The sequence below is a fragment of the Hyalella azteca genome, unplaced genomic scaffold (genome assembly GCF_000764305.2).
Source record: "Hyalella azteca isolate HAZT.00-mixed unplaced genomic scaffold, Hazt_2.0.2 contig3447, whole genome shotgun sequence".
Lineage (NCBI taxonomy): Eukaryota > Metazoa > Arthropoda > Malacostraca > Amphipoda > Hyalellidae > Hyalella > Hyalella azteca.
This window is the reverse complement of record NW_025933696.1, coordinates 22,539-43,025: the sequence shown is the minus strand read 5'-3', so window position 1 is coordinate 43,025 and position 20,487 is coordinate 22,539.

Below are 20,487 nucleotides of genomic sequence, written 5' to 3'. Positions count from 1 at the left end.
TACAAGACTCCCATCAGTAATAGATTAGAAAAATAACTAACATAATTTCAATTATGCGAGTCCAGCATACAACAGCCTGGAATGTTAGTTAATTTGGCTAAAGTTGAGTCCAGACAACAATAGAAGCGCTACAAAATAACAAAGTCGCCGTAAAAAACCTTTCACATATTCAAATTGTAGAATATAGAGAAATTGGGGCAGATGCCAGGCCTGCAATTCCCATGAGCCGCGCCCGAGGGCTGCCCGCGCCAGAGAATCACGAGGTGACCACAATAAAAGTACTGTACAGTTCTGTGCATTACAAAAGGATATATTACAGACCTTATTTCAATATTATTACAGACATTTTTTCTGAGTGATAGAGTATGAGATAACAGTTCAACAAAAGATAACAGTAAGACGTGTTAATTCTGAAATGTGTCAATGATGAAATGTGTTGGAAATTCTACCCGACGCTGGAGTTAAACCTCTTCTAGAATTGAATATCTTATCTTTCAGGAGGATCAAAACAAATCGAGGATGATTGAAGTAATTTAATCTGATTTAATCGTTGCATGAAGTTCAGCTTTAACCCCAAAATTTATGGTTGGTCACTCGAAATTTAGAAGGATTTAGTGGTCCACGTGGTCACGCAGGACGGAAGCAGACCAGTATGTATACTGTTCGAGAAAAGGACTTTAATACTAACGCGCTTGAGGACAACCACTGCTAAAATATTCAACTATGAAAATTTAACTTATAAAGTTCAAAAAACCTGCTTACCTCATTCAAGTAAAAATACTGTAAGTGCGCATCTTCAGGGGAGTGCTTTCAGAGGCAAAACATATTTACGAGATCGCAAGTAAAAACTTATACACAGTTAACAATTACCGCCACACTGCAGTCTCCTGAAGCCCGCGACAGTTCAATAAAAAGCGCCTTTATTCCGGAATTTTTAAAGGTCTCCATAAAGGAACGAGGCTGAACACTTTGCAATTAAGGTAAGAGCTGATAAGTTAAGAGTTCAAGCGTAACCCGTTAACCGAATTGAGCTTTCAAAGTTACTGGATTGATTATTGACACTTATTTGAGTATATCTTCGTAAAGAGAAATAACTTCAACTCAAGTTTAAATACTAGAAACTTGTTTAGAACTCAATGTCTCATAATTCTACCATGAATGTGTGTGAAATTCACAGGTAATAATGTTCATTTGATTGGTAATAGCTCTGAACTTCATAAGTAAAAATGTTCATAAGCTTGGTAATAGCTCTGTACTTCATAATTAATAATGTTCATAAGCTTGGTAATAGCTCTGAACTTCGTAGGCTATAATGTTCATGAGCTTGGTAATAGCTCTGAACTTCGTAGGCTATAATGTTCATAAGCTTGGTAATAGCTCTGAACTTCATAGGCTATAATGTTCATGAGCTTGGTAATAGCTCCTCACTTGATAGATTCAACGAGTTGACAGATGCATGCACACAAAAATTAAAAGTATAAATTATTAAGTGTTGTGCACAACAAATAATCGATTCCAAATTCAAGTGAAATCAACATATCAAAGTTTTCATCGTCATTAACCTGGTGGGTCCTGACTGGTCATCGTGGTCACGCACCAGTAGTAGAGTTGTGAAGATCTACGATAGTCCCTGCTCGATTCAAACAATATTTTCTCGGAGTGCTACTTTCACATCCACCTCATTCTGCAGTACGTGTTCATGCTGAGCAGTGCAACACCTCTGTATCCGATGATGATTTTAAAAGTCTAGCTTCCGCATCCGGTGTTACTGATCTACGCATTTTAGAATCTCTATATATATTCAAGCAGAAGCATAGTCTAAATGCCGCTTTTAGCTCCGTTCCTCGTGAAATAGTAAATAGATAGGCCGTTTACTAGCGTTAATTTCATGTCTTATTTATTTATTCTCCGTTTTAAAACCTAACAGTGCTTTTACTCTACTAATTGAGTGTATTTGTGTTTCTAGATCTGAACTTCTTCTGAACTGAATTTTGTGAACTGACGATGGAGCTGGACTCCGAAACGTTTTCTCTTATAAAGATATGGTGAATTCTTGTGGTATTTTTTTTTTGCTTTTGAATTCCTAGTTAGCTTGCGGTTTAAGCAAACAAGTGATTTTAATAAGTACTGTATATCCTCGGATCCCGCTACAGAAGAACCACCCTCAGGTCATACTTAACTACGATTCAATCTCAGAGTTGCATAGAAAAGCAACATGTTACAGTTCTGTGCATTACAAAAGGAAATATTACAGACCATATTACAATATTATTACAGACATTTTTTCTGAGTGATAGAGTATGAGATAACAGTTTTCAAATACTTGGCTTACCTTCAGACTTGACTTGAACAGCACCAGCAGCCGCCTGTGGTAGGCTCTGCTCAGGACACCCGTCCCTCCTGATTGTAGTATCAGAAAGTTGGTGCAGCGCAACACTGCATCGTTTGATGGTGTATGCCATCTCCGTATGCAATACTTGCAGGTCACCAAAATTGAGGTAACTTAATATTTAGATGACAAAGCAATGGCAAGAGAATTGATGCGAACCTTATTAATGAAATTAGCAAATGAAAATAGCTTTTAGGTTCCGAATACTGCATCAAATTTTAAAGCTGAAATATTATCAACATCACATTCATAGAAGTAAAATTTTCAAAAGAATGAATCTGTTGGGTGGCAAGAATAAAAATTAGTTACAATTGTTAAAACCACTCAATTCTGCATCTGATCTTATTGTAAACTTCCATCTTAATTTAAAATTATAATTAAGTACAATAATTCATAATAATGAACAATAATACAACATTATACATTGGTATGGTAACATCAAGAAACATGAATTGTAAAATTTGTTGAAAAAATTTACATTTCAGCATTTGTCAAGCAGTTAAGAGCAAAAAATCAGAGCAATGAATTGTAGGTTTGAGCATAGCCTAGCTTAGAAAGATTCTGAAATGTCTAGAATTGACAATAGCCCAGACTTTATTTTCACAGCTGACATAACATCAAACAGGGTAATAATGGACGGTTTTGAGCATCTTCTGTTGATAACTTCTTACCATTAAATATTTCATAAACAAGTTTGAGCTATTATAAAGGTTTTTGTGAGGGCTATTGTATGGCATCTAAAAAAATTCATTTGCTATTCGTAAGGTGCCAGACACAAATCCCGAATTACCCCTGGGAACGGGGTAATCCGGGACACTTGAAATAAAACCTACTTTTAAAACGTTTGACGCATGCAAAGTGTACTCATCCATTACTAACAGTACTCTGAAGTCCTTCTCTTCATTTGTAGATGATGTAGATGTAAAATAAATGATATTTTCTGTGATTTTCTCTTGTTTTTCCTTTATTGATGATATTACCATATCCATACATTACGGTATTATGGATGTGATATTACCACATCCCTGGACATGCCATTGAGCATTGACAATGACTTTGTCCACTGCAAGCTTCGTATCAGCAGCCGTATGGCACTTCTTCTGTAACTATGTTTACAGGATGTCATGTAATTTCACACCATTTTAATTGGGTCAAATGAATTCACTATAACAAAAAAAAGTAGTAGAAAACATGCCTGAAACAGAGAGGAATATTTCAGTGACAATCATCATTTTATTTGGATAAAAAAACTGCAGTTTAGGTTAATTACTCTTCATTCTATGTGTTGCCTGGTGCATAATTCTATCTGTGACATTCTATGCACAATTATGTGATGACCGATGATGAATTAATTTTCTGTTAAGTAATTTTTTTTGGTAAGCAAGGTAAATGATAATAAAATTCTCTGTTTTTAACTATTTTATTGGTTAACTGGAGCCTTTGATAAAAAAGGTTCTACTGTCAATGTGTTTTTAGGGGTGTATTTATTACCCCATCATGCCGGAATGCCGCCATTGTTTTGGGATTGAGCTATGCAAATTCTATCAATCACATTTTTAAGCCAACACCTATGTGCACCTTTTATGTAAGTAAATTTGTTAATATGGCAAACACATTTTTGCTACAGACCTTAGCAGAGGTACTTTTCCAAAATCTCACTTTTCACACTTTTTTCAGGGATTTTTTAAAGGTAGTAAAGTTATGATTTCTTAACTTGCTTTATGCTACATAGATGATAAAAATGTTTAACTCTACACCACTATTTTTAGTTTTGCAATATTTCAATTTAGTTTAGCAGCTACAAAATTTCTACAAAATGTGGGATGACTGTCCCGATTTACCCCGCCAATCCCTCATTTCCCCGTTTAATGGTAACCACAGCAATTCTCAAACTGCTACAAAATTTCCCCCAGTACTACTATTTTAGTACCTACCAGTACCCAGTACCTACACTACATATACCTATAGTATAAGTAGTGTTGCAAAACATATCACTTCATTTAATTTTAAGGGGAGAGTCTTGGTCAAAAATTGAAAATTTTGGCTTTTCCATTTTCTTGACTAATTTTGTAGCTGCTGAAATGGCGCGGCTAACTCAGTACAGTGCATATATATGCGTGCTCTAGTTTTGCGTAAACAATTTTAAAAATGTATAAACAAACTTTTTTAACAATATGTTCAGAGATTTCTTTAAATTAAATCTGTATTTATAGATCATTATTCATGTTAATTGCAAAGTGTTTGCACTCGTTTGAAAGCTACAAACAAGACGCGTTCAGCAAAGCTAATACCATGGATGTACATGCAATAATTTTTGAGCAAGGCTGTTTTAAACTTCTATAAAGTTAACACTTTAAAACAATACTTACAAATTTTCATTTAGAAATGTATATATAGATCATTATTTTTTGTTTATTGCAAAGTGTTTGCACTCGTTCGAGAGCTTCAAACGATGCGCGCTCAAAAAAGCAAATAGCACAAATGTCCATGTAATGTTTTTTTTTGCATTAGGCCGTTTTAGATTTATATAAAATGAATATTTTTTATATAAATAAATATCACAAAAGTCACATATATGGCTTACTATTCACGTTAAACTGGACAAGAACAAGACTAAAAACGTGTGCTGGTACCCTACCTGTAACTAATTGTCAATGGGAAAGCTTGGGCTACAATATCAAGCAATTTTTTTTGGCATATCCTCCTGTTTCAATAAATTTTACTTATTTGGCTCCCCTAAACAATTAAAATTTCCAAAATGCGCCACCCTAAAAATCTATCTCCTCCTATGATTTCAAGCAACAGCATTGAGAGTTATACTATTCGATTTGTAAACAAAAAACCATGAGAATGGTCTTAGTTGTTGTTTAATTTCGATGTAGTTTGGATTATATTTTGCAAAAAGGGAGGCAAAAATTGAGAAATGGATAAAAAATCGCCCCACCCAAATAAATAAGAATTAGAAAAAAGTTATGATGAATCACTAGATATGTTTTTTATTAGTTATGAATGATTTGTAACTTGATGTTGTTCCACGTAAATGAAAGATAGATTTTGAAAAGACCCCCTTTTNACTTAACCTCATAACTGCGCTGCCTACACAACTGTATAACTCCAACAACTGACAGTGGCTGTCAGTTGTTGACTGCTGTCCAGCAATGACAGCAAATTGGCTGTCGTAGAGTCATCAAAGTGCCATAGAGCCATCACAGATGCCTCTAAAGTTCTAGAGCCACCATAAAGAAAAAATTGAGCTGGTCACATGGTAAATTGTTACGAAGATTGTCTATTTCTAATTAAATTCTTTCATATTTTTAGCTAATTTTACAGCTGCAGAAAAGGTGTGTCAAACACACCAAATTGCATGGATTTACCTGTTTTAGTTTTTCAGCGAGAAAGTTTTAATTTATGGGAAATGAACATCTTTTAACAATATGTACAGATGTATTTAGGAAAAATGTTATTCCTTGATTATAATTGGCACTAATTAAACTAGTTAAGAGCTCATTCTGTAGCTATGACAAAATGAGCATGAGAAAGTTTCTAATTTATATAAAATGAGAGCCTATTAAATTTTTTACAATAATCTCTGTAATACAAAGGTTATTTATATATTATTTTTTAGCATTAATCTGGATAACAATAAGTCATGTGGCATATGATATGATGGTACCCTCAATGCAAGAAATAGGCAATATAAAAACTGGGGATACATTGTTGAGCAAATTTTTTTGTCTAATACTTCTCTTCAATTCTGTTTCAGTTATTTTTAACTATTGAACCATTGAAATTTACATTTTACGTCAGCACAAAAATCTATCTCTTCTTTTGATTTACAAAGTACAACATCAAGAGATATATCATTGGAGTAATATAGCAAATATTTAGAAGTCTTAAAGCCTTTTTTCTTAATTATTTTGTTTTTTTGGATTATATATTTTCAATAATCTTTAAAACTGAGAGCAAGGGAGAACAATGAAAAAATTCCTCTAGAAAAAAAGTGAAATTGAAAAAAGGGCTTCCAGAGTTGCTAGATATTTGAATAACGAATTGAATTCTATGTCTCTCAATATTGTATCTCATAAATTATAGGAAGAAATAGATTATTCAAAGTAACCCTTTTACTGTTTCCAATGCATTTTGCATTTTCTTTAATTTTCAATGAATATCATACAAACAAATAGTTCTTGCATTCATGTTTTAAATATGATCGTGAAGTTTCAGAGAGATTGGTCAGTAAATAAAGAAATTTTTTTAGTCAAAGCCAACCCCCTTAATGAGCCAATATTCAAAGTCATGTTTTACATTTGCAACAGAGAATGTTGATTCAAGAACATGTAAACTGGCAAAGGTACAAAATGTAATAATATGCTTGATTCCCCATACCAGAGATATTTACCATTTCGATTGACTTGTAACCATTGCTTGAAAACTTTATGCCTAGAGACCACCACATGCACAAATAAGTAACAAGATGATAAAATGAAAAAATATGTAATATACAGTATATCAGACAAAATGTATGTAACATGAGATAGAAGAGAGAAGGATTATAATTTAGCCAAATGGCACTTCATAGATATTTGCCAAATATAGGGTGTCTTTCTTTTGAAGATTTTGATTTTTCAACATACCAATATATGTATATCTTTTTGAAATGAAGAAACTGGCATGTAATTGAAGTNAGCATACCGTGGCAATTCTCATCGGTACGGTCACATTTACCATCAGCAGCAGTTCTGCAACGAGTTTGGAGTAATATCATTGACTATGAAGACAAGCGCCACTATACTGAAGAACGGTCGTCATACATTTAACGGCCAGATTGACCGTGAGACATCTATATCAGCGAGGCACGACGGCTATATGGAGCAAGAACGACCACGGGCTGCTGGGGATGCACGGTTACGGGTACAGTACAGCCGCTTGAAATTTGACTGCAACGTGTGCGCGCATTACGGTCGTTTACAACAGTCGTACAACTCAACGGAACTGCAACGGATCAACGGAACTGCAACGGATCAACAGTTCAATCAGATCAACGGTTCAATTTGATGGTGTTCGGATTATTCTTTTCATGTACTGGAGATATTTGTTAATGTAGGATACAAACTTGAATTTCCAAATCTAATATGAAATGTACCAGTGTTTCATTACAACCCACTCTCTGAACAATTTCTTTGCCGTAAAGTTATTCTTACGAGGACTTACTAAGTGCCAAAAATAAAGCTACTACAGGAACCAATCTTACAGAAATAAAGCTACGACGATCTTGCAATAAAACCATAAATCTTCATTATTGATAAATAAATTTCCATAAAACCTATGAAAAACCCTTCTTAATTATATCATTGATTTCCATACCTGCCAGAACCATTGTATTCCATTATGCAGCACCATGGACAAGTAATCGCATGCTTGATTGCCTCTAAAAAATAAAGAAAAATTTATGTATTGCTATGTCTAGGATTAAATTATATATTTGGCACAATATTTGCACACAGCTTGACAATTGAGTTTGCAGCCCAAAATAACTTTTCACAACCTAGAAAATGCAATCTTTGCTTGAAATTCTTGTGCCAGGATAATACTCATGATTAAAATTTACCTTTGATCGGTATCTGATCATGTAGCAAATCTGTAGTTTTGAAGTGAGTCTAGAATCTCACATGCCTTTTAGCATAAAAAGCTTCCTCCACAAAAATGACTTAAATAAATCAATGACATGAAGAACAAAAAATAATTATGTTTGTAGAAGTGTATTGTGGTTTCAAGTTTTTTCAGTTTTATTTTAATTTCCTGCAAATTCACTTATTGCAGTGAATTTGTTCCTGATCAAGGTAGCAAAATCGGTTGGATCTGCTAGTGGCCAGTAGCTCTAACTTTTCTCCTTGGTTAAGGCTTGGCATATGTGATCTATTTCTGTAAGAGTTTTAAAGTTTAAGCTCTCTGATGATGATATTAATAATGTGAGCAGAGATGTTCTGATCATAAAATAAAATGTCACTTAATTTTGTATTTCACAACCAGCTGTTGTGGAATTTACACTCTGTTATTCTTCTATTGCAGAAAACATTGCCTATATCTTTTCAATTTATAATGCCTATTGAAAATGCTCTTGCAACTTTTATTTGCCATTTTTCTGATGTATTACTCATCAATAATCACTACACTATTTGCTATACATTTTCCAAGTTAATGTAACCATTCATGGCCCTGCTGCTGTGTTCAGATATAGATTTTCCAGCCTTCCATGTGATCTGCATTGTTAGATTTCTCATGATAAACTTGCCATTGTCATTCCACTGCTTGCTACTTTTTGACCATGCAGTTGGCACTGTTTTCCTTGACTGATATATTTACATGCAGCTGCAGTTTAAACTTGATGTTTTGCAACACTGAGGTAACTTATTTCTTAACACATTGACTCCGAAGTGGTACATATGCATACCATGAAATGTATTTCTCCAGGATGTAGTGGTGCATAATTCAGGTTGCCTAAAATCGGCCAAATCCGAGAACAAAAATGGCCAAAAAAGGCAGATAACTCAATATATACTAGTTTATTTGTAGGTTCCACTATACAAATTCCATTTATTTTCTTTTTGCAGTATTTAAAATTTAATTAGGATGTACCCCTATCGCAAATTTTAGCTGGCCAACGCAATTGAGAAAAACTAAATCACGGAATTTGTCTGGAAAAATGGCCGTCTGGCAACCCTGTTTAAAAACAGTATAAAAAATGAAATAATAGTACAAGATGAAGCAATCGCAGTGAAAGTGTTAATAAAAGGCATTTACATTTAGCCAAATTAGAAACTGAAATAGTCATTCTCATCAAGTGTCTTTCTTGCTCAGTCATGGCTGACTAGCCTGTCGATTTAAATATTATTAAATGATGCGTTTTTTGTCATCTGATGCATTTCTGTTTGTGCAGAGTACCTGCTTTGAAGAGGGACAAAAATTACATGGTTGTTTTAACCCATCCTTGGGTTCCTGAGATAGACTCCTGCGGGACAATTCCATAAATTCAATGCTTCAAAAATCCCCTTGTAGCTTGGCAAGAAAATATGGGTAGATTTAAAAAAATTTGGGGCAAGAACAATCATTTCACAGGTGACTTTTTAAAATAATGGGCACTTTTTTTTCTATTACATATTGAAAAATATTGGAATAGTTTATGAAATGGGTGAATAGCACTACATTCCTAGGTCAGTAGATGTTTTTTTCTCATTTACTACACAGGTGGCTCCTGCCTGATTTTCCAGCTCAGTTCAAGAATGTGAATGGAATTTTCCAACTTATGAATGAAATCTTGTAGCTCCAAAGTGACAAATTTTTTATAAGTTTGGAATATTTCAGCTTGATTGTGCACTGCCACTTGGCTGTAGGTGTTCTCTTCTGTTGATGTAGCTTGTGGGGAGGGCAAGCTGCTGTGGCGAGTGCCTTGGGATCTATACAGACATGCGTGAGTTGTAGTTGTCTGGAAAGAATATTATTTTGGTGCACCTGGTTGTAGCGACAAATTTTTTGCTGCCTACCTGCTTTGGTTCTCGTTGGTGTAGTCCTTTGAAAGTGGATTTCTAAACATAAAGTCTGTTTGCCTTCTGGCAAAGTCATAGGACATGCCATCTCTTGTCTGTGAGTCAATTGCCTTAGCTTGAATGTTGTATTGACACTCTCTATGGCTGGCAATATGAGGCCCTCCACAATTAGCGCACTTATATGTTGTTGATGAGTATACTTCTTTGGAATGGTTTCCTGTGCAGAGCAGGCAGCGCATGGGATCTGTGCATCCACTGGAGAGGTTTCTAGGTTTTTGATATCTGTAGCATCTGAGTAGGGGGTGGGTTGTAGACTCTTACTTTGTATGCAATAAAACAAAAGAGGACTTTTTCTGGGAGTTGGCTTCCTTCAAAGTCCACTTCTGGGACCATGGACTCTTCTTTTAGTGATCCAGAAAACTTTGGCAGTCTATCTTGACTATTTTGCAGGGTTGTTTCTGTAGGTCTAAAAGCTCAGCTGTAAAAAAATAGCTGTACAGCAAAAAGCTGTAGGTGTCTGGTCCAATGCCACCTGAGTATGAGTTGCTAAGATCTAATTTTGGTCTGTAACATTACATTTGCCAGTTCCCAAGCTTGGTTATTGAAAATAGTCTTAGTTTTCCCTATTTTTCAGAGGGTTTGAATTATACGGCAATAAAATTGCGCCTCTTATTAATGCGGACATCATGGATTGAGGAAGCCTGCATTATTTTTTGTAGTTTTCTTGCCACTGAGATGAGGTCTAAGGAGATTTTTCTGGTGTCAGGAGACAGTTGCATAATTGTCACTGTGTTGTTGCTTCCAGATGATTTATCAGTTGCATTGTTAGAAAACTATTTATATTGTGTTTGTTTGGCAGATTGTCTAGGAGCTTTGATGCTGTTAGCACTAACAGGAGCTGTTGGTCTATTTAATATGTCTGATTCTTGTTCAGATTCGGTACCAATCTGCCGTTTGTGCCTTCTAGGATTAGGGAAAACTTCTTGTGTGTCCATGCTTGAGCCTTGACCTAGTTGTTCTATTGTTTATAAGCACCTTAGGCTTGGGTTGACGGTGATATCTTCATCTATATCAGAAGTTGTTGATATCCCAGCAATCACATCTGGGCACAGCAGCAGTTAATTGTAACATCAAATACTTGGCTTACCTTCAGACTTGACTTGAACAGCACCAGCAGCCGCCTGTGGTAGGCTCTGATCAGGACACCCGCCCCTCCTGATTGTATCATCAGAGAGTTGGTGCAGCACAACACTGCATTGTTTGATGGTGTATGCCATCTCCGTATGCAATACTTGCAGGTCACCAAAATTGAAGTTGCTTTATACTTAGATGACAAAGCAAAGGCAAGAGAATTGATGCAAACTTTATCAATGAAATTAGCACATGAAAATAGCTTTTGGGTACCAAATACTGCATCAAATTTTAAAGCTGATATATTATCAACATCACATTCATAGAAGTAAAATTTTCAAATGAATGAATCTGTTGGGTGGAAAGAATACAAATTAGTTACAATTGTTAAAACCACTCAATTCTGCATAAACCACTCAAAGTACAATGAATCTGTTGAGTGGTTTATCATAATCATAAACCACTCAATGAATGAATCTGTTGGGTGGAAAGAATACAAATTAGTTACAATTGTTAAAACCACTCAATTCTGTTAAAACCACTCAAAGTACAATAGTTCATAATAATGAATAATAATACCACAATATACATTGGCATGGTAACATCAAGAAACAAGAATTGTAGAATTTGTTAAAAAATTTTACATTTCAGCATTTGTCAAGTGGTTAAGAGCAAAAAATCAGAGCAATGAGTTGTACGTTTGAGCACAGCCTAGCTTAGAAAGATTCTGAAATGTCTAGAGTTGACAATAGCCCAGACTTTTCACAGCTGACATACCGTCAAACGGGGTAATGAGGGACGGTTTTGAGCATTTTTTGTTGATAACTTCTTACCATTGAACATTTCTTAAACAAGTATGAGCTCATTTTAAATGCCTTTGTGAGGGCTATTGTATGGCATCTAAAAAATCCATATGTTATTTGTAAGGTGCCAGACGTAAAATAAAAGCGTCCTGAATTAACCCTGGGAATGATGTAATCCAGGACACTTGAAATAAAACTTAATTTTAAAACGTTTGAAGCATGCAAAGTGTACTCATCCATTACTAACAGTACTTTGGAGTCCTTCTCTTCCTTTGCACATGATGTAGATGTAGAATAAATGGCATTTTCTGTGATTTTTCCTTGTTTTTCCTTTATTGATATGATATTACCATATCCATACATTACAGTATTATGGATGTGATATTACCAAATCCATGACATACCATTGAGCATTCTACAAAATTTCACCCAGTGCCTGCCATTGAGAAGCATAAGTAGTGTTGCAAAACATATCCCTTCGTTTAATTTTAAGGGGAGCATCTTGGTCAAAAATTGAAAATTTTGGCTTTTCATTTTTCTTGACTCATTTTGGAGCTGCTGAAAAGGCGCGTGTAACTCAGTACAGTGCATGAATGTGCGTGCTCTAGTTTTTTGCAAACAATTTTAAAAATGTATAAAACGAATTTTTTAACAATATGTTCAAGGATTTTTTTTTAATTAAATCTGTATTTATAGATCATTATTCATGTTAGTTGCGAAGTGTTTGCACTCATTTGTAAGCTACAAACAAGACGCCTTCAGCAAAGCTAATACCATGGATGTACATGCAATAATTTTTGCATAAGGCTGTTTTAAACTTTTATAAAGTTAACACTTTTAAAACAATACTTAAAAATTTTCATTTAAAATGTATATATAGATCATTATTTGCATTAATTGCAAAGTGTTTGCACTCGCTTGAAAGCTACAAACAAGACGCGTTCAGCAAAGCTAATACCATGGATGTACATGCAATAATTTTTGCATAAGGCTGTTTTAAACTTTTATAAAGTTAACACTTTTAAAACAATACTTACAAATTTTCATTTAAAATGTATATATAGATCATTATTTGCATTAATTGCAAAGTGTTTGCTCTCATTTGAGAGCTTAAAATAATGCGCGCTCAAAAAAGCAAATAGCACGGATGTAAATGTAGTGTTTTTTGCATTAGGCCACTTTAAATTTATATGACATGAATATTTTTTATATAAATAAATATCGCAAAAGTCACATATATAGCTTACTATTCACGTTAAACTGGACAAGAATGAGTCTTAAAACGCATGCTGGTACCCAACCTACAACTAATTGTCAATAGGAAAGCTTGGGCTAATATATCAAGCAATTTTTTTGGTATATCCTCCTTTTTTCAATAAATTTTACTTATTTGGCCCCCATGAACAATTAAAATTTCCAAAATGTGCCACCTCAAAAATCTATCTCCTCCTATGATTTTCAAGCTACAGCATTGAGAGATATACCATTCAATTGTTTTTCAATTTCGATATAGTTTGGATTAAATTTTGCAAAAAGGGGGGGGGTGGGGGGAAAAATCGAGAAACAGATGAAAAATCCCCCCACCCACTTAAATAAGAATTTGGAAAAAAGTTAAGATGAATCAGTAGATATGTTTTTTACTAATCAAATGATATGTAACTTGATGTTGTAGCACGTGAATGAGAGATAGATTTTGAAAAGACCTCCTTTTTCCATTTTTTATAAATTCCATGTTTTCTGTCATTTTTCAAAAAAAATGCACACATTCAATAAAGCCCAAAGTCTTAGATTTCTATTTTACATATGTGAACCAAGTTTAAAAGTGATCCTTCCATAAATAAAAAAGTGTGTCATTATAGGTTTAAAAGTGATCCTTCCATAAATAAAAAAGTGTGTCATAAATAAGGAAAAAAGTCTGTCCTAAAATTCATAAATAAATGATCCATCCATAAAAATAAAAGTTCTTTTTTGAAGGAGACGCTCCCCTTAAATTGACTGAAAAGACACTCATGGGAAACACATTAGTTTAAGATTTTGACATGCCTGTCAATAATAATTGAAACATCAGAAAAAAGCTTATGAGCACAAATGATATAAAATGAAAAAAATATAACTCAGTACTCACTGCAGTGAGTGACAGAGAGCGCATTTTTTTGTCAACAAAAACTTGAGGTCACGGACGGACAGACAGACAGACAGACATGGCGAGCACAATAGTGCAATTTTTCCATAAATGAGAAAATGCGCCAAAAAACATAAGTGATATTTTACAGCATTGCCTACCTTTTCTTATCACAATTTTCCTGAAGGGGTTGGCTAACATTAGGCAGCATTGCACAGGCAGTTTTCAGCACATTTTCTCATTTATGGAAAAAAGGCGCTATTGTCCTTGCCATGTTTGTCTGTCTGTCCGTCCGTAACTTTACATTTTTGTCAACATGAAAATGAGTTCTCTGCCACTCACTGCAGTGAGTACTGAGTTATATTTTTTATCTTTGCAGTTCCCTGGAACATTCTAATGCTTTGCTAGTTGTGTAGGCTATTAAATACTATATGAAAATATATAAATATTGCAGGCTTTTTTTGCTCTGGTAAACAGTGGGTATAGTGTTCAATAAGAAGATTTGAAAAAATTACACTAGAGGTGTAATTGAAAAATTTGAAAGATTGGAATAAAACAAAATTTAATAATATACATTTGTCATTATGATGGCAACACCATGCTATAATTAAATATCCATATGAACTAAAACTAAATTTTTGTTTTAATTTAGATTCTGACAAAAAGTCATTCACATGTGCCAGTGTCTGTCTCTTATACACATCTAGATGTGTATAAGAGACAGGATGATATGTGTCAATGATGAAATGTGTCAATGATGATATGTGTCCTATGACAAGGTGTCTGGCCAACCCTTTCTACATGTATACAAATCTTTAAGATTTGAATGTTTTACATACTAAAACAAATGTTAGCAATATTTTCAAATCTTTCCCAACTTATTTAAAAATTATATAAATATCATTATTACAGGAAGACATCTTGACATCAAGAAGTACATAATTTTCCATGTTATGGATGGCAATGAATTTTAGGCAGGAGCTTTCAAGTTCTGTTTGAAATTGACTGGACTAAAATTTGCCTTTCTGCTGCTGCTGAGGCTGATCATCATGGGTGACAAAGCTGTGAGGNCCCCGATTGATGGTTGAACAACATTTAACACGTTTCTATTACAGGTACGTGAGTTGAGTGTTGGAACACTTGTGTGTCAATGAAGGTAGTTCTTAGTTTAATTTACTTCAAGGATTAGGACTCTTGTCTTTGATATTGCAAGCAACTTGTTCCTGCATTCTGCAGGAATAAGTCGCAGGAACAATTTGCAATTCTCCTGCAGAGGATTTCTCTTCACATTACACACTGAGAATTCAAAGAGCTTGGTGCATTGTAACCCAAACCTCACAAATACGACTGATAGCAATGTGCTACAACAGCAAACATTTGCCAACATTGAGATGTTAGCTCATTTTGGGCTTTGGAATGATTTGAAAATGATTCAGCAGTGCAAAGGATTGACATTTTGACCCTGAAGACGTAATTAGTCACTAGTCATGCTTGTTAAAAAATAAAAGTACAAAATTTATTTGATAGACAGTACCGACAGTACTAGACAATCAAACTTTGTTTTGGGTAACAGACTTAGTTTTAGGCCAAGTTAGTTCCCTTAGGATATTCCCAGATGCAGTATTGGCAATATGCCAATATCCATGACAGGGTCAAGCAACCAGTTCTTGGCTTCAGTCTCGTCTTTCTGGCGTGGCTTCTAGTGACACAAGTCCCAATTAGAGAACTCATCATTGGAAGTCTGAGCTTTATTACGTTCTGGTGCAATGTCAGCCACATCCACATAGTTTTGTAGATCATTATATGTGAACCCTAATGAAATGCAACACTTTCACACCTTACATGAGCCAAACCCAACCAACAAATAGCAATATTAATGTAAATGAGTCCTTGAAAAAAGAAGACTCCAGGTACAACTTAGTCATGTCATAGGCTTCCTGTCAGCCTACAGATTCAAAACAAATTTCTGTTATAAATTAAAATTAAAAAATTGTCCATGGCTTCAAATATTACCTTGACTACCACACATGTTTATGCTTATCAAAATTTCAGTGTAACACAGCAATTTAATCTCAAAACTGCCTTGCCTACACAGTAACTTAATTCTAAAACTCCCATGCCTAATAAACAACTTTACCCCACAACTGCCTTGGCTACACAGCAACTTACCCTCACAACTGCCTATCCTATACCACAACTTAACCCCACAACTGCCTTGTCTATACAACAAATTTCCTACTACAACAATCTTCTTAACATTTAAGATAACTTAACATTTAAGATACGGGGAAATTAGCTGCCAAGCACTTAAATAGAGTGTCTGCTTCAGCTGCACTTCAGTTACCAGCCTGGAGTTGTATGGAGTGGTGTGCATGCAGTCATTCCCACCATCCTTGACTGGAATCAAGCTCCAGTAACGTTTAGTTTTGTATCCTTGCTACATTGAGAGCCTATTCTGATGCATGCGGGACTTTGTTGGGTTCTACTGAGAAGTTAACTTATTGTCACTGCAAACCTATCTTCTCCTACAGTTTTCAAGCTACAGCATTGAAGGATATACCATTCGATTTGTAAAGACCATACCCATTGAGTAACGAAGCACCTTTTCTTAGGTTTGTGCATAGTTTGGATTGAAAATGGGGGGAGGGGGGAGGAACCAGAAGAAAATGAGTAGAAAACGGGATAATGCATGTAAAAAAAAACTAAGGCAAAAATAAAAAATCGGGCTGTGTTACTCGATTGGTATGGTCTTTATGAATCAAATGGTATTCTTTGATGTTGTAGCTTGAAAACTTTAGGAGGAGATAGATTTTTAAAGTACCCCTTTTTTCTGTTTTCTAAGAATTTCATGTTTCTATGAATTTTTCAGAAAAAATCAATTGATCAAAATGTGCTTGTATTTCAGTTTTAAGTATATGTGTGAAGTTTCAGAAAGATCCGTTAGTAAATGTGGATGTTTTCTGGAGGCGATACCCCCTCTTAACACCACTACTAACCTGCCTACAAAGCAACTTAACCTCATAACTGCCCTGCCTTCAAACCAACTTAACTTCACAACTGCGTTGCCTACACGACTTGACCCCACAATCGATCTGCCACAATAGTTTAAATACTATTGAGAACTGCAATCTGATAATATGCATTGCCAGGAGAGGGCATGATAAACTGGCTAAAGGGCTGATGAGAAACTCAAGCCTGCAGCAGACAGCAAAGAGGCTGTCATGAAGAGTCTTTATGACAGCATAAAGAAGGTACCATAAAAGAGTCATGGTGCCTTCACAGATGGCTCTACAGTTGAAGAGCCAACCTAAAGAAAAAATTGAGCTGTTTACAAAGAGGATTGTCTATTTCTAAAATAACATTTTTTCCATTTTTGTAGCTCACTTTGCAGCTACAGAAAAAGTGTGTCAAACACAGCAAATACTTTAGTTAGCTAGCAAAAAAGTTTAAATTTATGGAAAATGAATTTTTTATTTATATAGGAACAGAGATTTACTTAGGGAAAATGTATTTATAGATTATAAGTTACTCTAATCAAGCTAGTTTTTGGCTCATTTTGTAGCTACAGATAGGCATGTCAAATTCAGCAAACCGTATTTATGTACATGCTAAATTTTTGCATTAGTTTTGATTTATATAAAATAAAGACTTGCTAAATTTTTTTCAGAGATCTCTTTAAGAAAAAATTGTATTTATATATTATTATTTGCATTATATATTCTGGATAACAAAAAGTCAAGTGGCAAATAATGGTACCCTCAAAGCAAGAAATAGACCTTAGGAAAACTGGGGATACATTTTGAATATTTTTTTGGTCTTTTACTACTTTTCAGACCCATTTCAGTTGTTTTCTACTCATAAAAATCATACAAACAAATAGTTATTGTACATGTGTTTTGCATATGTTTATGAAGTTTCAGAGAGATTAGTCAGTAAATATAGAAATTTTTTCTTATCATATCCAACCCCCTTATTAGGCCAATATTTAAAATCATGTTTTACATTTGCAACAGTGAATGTTGACTTAACAGGTTGACTCCAAAGTGGTACATATGCGTATCATGAAATGTATTTCTCCAGGACGTAGTGGTACACAATTCAGGTTGCCTAAAATCGGCCAAATCAGAGAACAAAAAAGGCCAAAAAAAGCTGATAACTTAATATATACTAGTTTATTTGTAGGTTCCGCTATAAAAATTCCATTTATTTTCTTTTTGCAGTATTTAGAATTTAATTAGGAAGTACCCCTATTATAAATTTTAGCTGGCCAACGCAATTGAGAAAAACTAAATCACGGAATTAGTTCGGAAAAAATGACTGTCTGGCAACCCTGTTAAAAACAGTAAAAAAAGAAATAATAGTACAAGATTAAGCAATTGGAGTCAAAGTGTTAAGAACATGTAAACCGGCAAAGATATAAAATGTAATAATATGTTTGATTCACCATTTCAAAGATATTTACCATTTTGATTGACTTGTAACCATGGACTGAAAACTTTATGCTTGCAGTCCACCAGATGCACAAATAAGAAACAAGATGATAAAATTAATGAAAACATTTAATATATATAAGGAAAAAAGTATTTAACATGAGATAGAAGAGGGAAGGATCATCATTTACCCAAATTGCACTTAATATATTTTCTAACTTTCTACTAGTAGTCTAGAAGTCTTCTACTAGTTCTTTTAGTAGTATTTCTCTACTGAAGATTATGATTTTTCATCATGCTAATATATGTATATATTTTGGAAATGAAGAAACTGACAAGTAATTGAAGTTTTGATTATAGATGAGCATGAGATTTTTTTGCATATGTAAAATATCATCAACATCCTGTAAAATAGAATATACGATGCATTGCTTTATTTGATGCATCAGATAATCACTACCATAATGCTCACAGCCTGAGAAAATCAACAGGAGTCAAGTCCATGCCAACCATTATACATGTGGATTTCAACTTATTTTCGAGTTTCTTCAAATAGGATTATTCAGTTACTTGCATATTTTACACCATCAACCACGCTTCAATAAATTCCCAGAAGTCAGCCATTTACTTGGGCCAAATTTCAATTAAGCAAAATCAGCCTTGTTCCTTAGAGCAGTTTATTTGAACTATCCTGATGCAGTCAATTAACAGATATCAAATATATTGCAATAAACTGGAGCCCATAGGCTGAGTTCACATAAGATATGATGTAGATGGTAGAGAGTTTGTCCAGTAGGCCCAGCTCTGCCATAGTTGCAAGCAGGAATATTTTTTCTTGTAGAGTCAGCAGAAGTTAAATCAATACATTCTAAGAGAAATTAATGCTTACCAATAATAAAATTGTAAAAGGATGAAAAGCAAAACAATTCAGGTGCACATTCAGTGAATACACCTCTCTTGACATTCTAGGTGCTCTGTTATAGGTCGAGTCAGAATGGAACTAATAACCTAACCTGGCCCTCCCTAATAGTATGTTGATGCATTGCATCTGTTGATTAAGTGCTCTCTCATTGGCACAACAATGTAAAAGCATTAGACATGAATATTAAAACTGGCGTTTTGACAGCTTGGCTTCCCAAGTCTATGGATAAGGCTTTTCCATGTAGCCAGAGGTTTTCATTCATTAATACTATAAACTATAATTCAAAGATTTTTAAACAGTTTCAGCAATATACATCCAAAAATATCTGAAAAATTAATTTTAAAAATTAAAATTTTTGTTAGACCTTCTTGAAATGTGCTAATTTAGTTTGCAATTCAGGTTTTGATTGAAAATTAATATTTTCTAGACTAGCTGTCAGCTGCATCAAGGCCTAAAATTCTTCTATAGATTGGATATATGTACAATGGGAGTGTGTAAATCAGTATATAATTCAAGAGAGTTATTTCATGTTGCTTTCAAATCAACAACTGCACATGCATTTTGCAAATGTAAACAATTTGGTTCTCATATCTTGTCTATTTCAAGACTGTGAGAAAAAAAATCAGTCAACTAATTATACAAATATCTAAATGCAATAACAATTGTAATAAACTTTGAAACAGAAATTGTCATAGATATATTCATATTAAAACCTTAATACTAGTCATGCAATAAGGGAATTGTTACAAGGAGCTAAAATATNATTCCATTATGCAGCACCATGGACAAGTAATCGCATGCTTGATTGTCCCTAAAAAATAAAGAAAAATTTATGTATTGCTATGTCTAGGATTAAATTATATATTTGGCACAATATTTGCACACAGCTTGACAATTGAGTTTGCAGCCCAAAATAGCTTATCACAACCTGGAAAAGGCATTCTCTGCTTGAAATTCTTGTGCCAGGATAATTCTCATCATTAGAATTTACCTTCGCTTGGTATCTGATCATGCAGCAAATCTGTAGTTTTGAAGTGAGAGTAGAATCTAACATGCCTTTTAGCATAAAAAGCGTCCTCCACAAAAACTACTAAAATACATCAATGACATGTAGAACGAAAAAAAATAATGTGAGTAGAAGTAGAT